Raw genomic sequence first — 1,177 nt, 5'->3', positions numbered from 1 at the left:
ATGCAGCTGTCCCTGATTCCTCAACCCAGAGGCGTTGTCTCCAACTTTGGAGCGATGCAGAATGGAGGATGCTGGCTAAGATCACACCTCCCGCCAGACTTCCCCTGCCGGATGCAGGCAGGATGGTGGTTCTGGGCTAAGACAGGCTAAGCGAGAGTCAGGCAGTAAGCCTCTAGCTGTGCTTGGTTGGAGACACTCAGCACCATCACTCTGGGGCCCATGGTCATCACCGCATTTCAATAATCCGTTCTAAGCATTTTCTGGAAGCCGGGCCCTGGGCTAGGTCTGGAGACAGGGAGATAAAGAAAGACAAACGTTTGCCTGCAGAGAGCCTGCAGTTTAGTGGGAGAGGAGATGAGAAAACAGGCCCTTGGGACCCAGGGCGGCAGCTAGTGCTATCCAGAGGGCTGGCGCTGTAGGGCCCACATGGCCCTCCTGCCTTCCTGCCTTGTGGCCGGGCAGCAGCCGAGGAGCAGGGAGCGGTGGGGAGGCGGATGCGGAGAGGAAGCAGAGGAATTAGGCTGGAGGAGAGGAGAAAATGAAACACAGAACAGAGATAATTGTTCCCGTTTGACAACTTTTTCTAATTAGGGACCAATTATGTCCTCAGGTATCTAATTGGGGTCCTGGTAGATTCTCTAATTTGCTAGGTAATTACTGGCCAGTAATTCCACATGGATGAAATTTGGGGAAGAAATATGTTTTCACAACATTTTGGCTTTCTCTGTCCTGGGGGCTTTGCCCAGAAAACAAGCTGGGTGATCTGAGCTCTCTCTTCTGCCTCCCATTCCTCATGCCTTCCACTGGTGGGGTGTCTCCTTCCTGGTCCCTGAGCTCCAGAGCTGCCAATGTCCTTGGAAACCACCAGCCAACAACACAAGCATATAGGGGTCATCTGTATTTCTAACATCCGTCCAGCTTTTGGTAACAAAATTACTATGTGCCAGGGAACTATTCTAGGTCACACACACACACACACACACACACAGATTTATTTAATTCTATATGGATATCACTGTTACGACATTTTATAGGTGGGAAAACCAAGGTACAGAGCAGTTAAGTAACATAGGAATTTACCATAAAGAAATTATCCAAGATGTGCTTCAAGGTTTTATGTTCAAAGATGTCCATAATGATGTTATTTATAATGTCCAACACAAATAGTAAGTAGTGG

The sequence above is a fragment of the Leptonychotes weddellii genome, chromosome 8, assembly GCF_054177405.1.
Source record: "Leptonychotes weddellii isolate Sample4059 chromosome 8, ASM5417740v2, whole genome shotgun sequence".
NCBI lineage: Eukaryota > Metazoa > Chordata > Mammalia > Carnivora > Phocidae > Leptonychotes > Leptonychotes weddellii.
Note: the sequence above shows the minus strand (reverse complement) of the source record.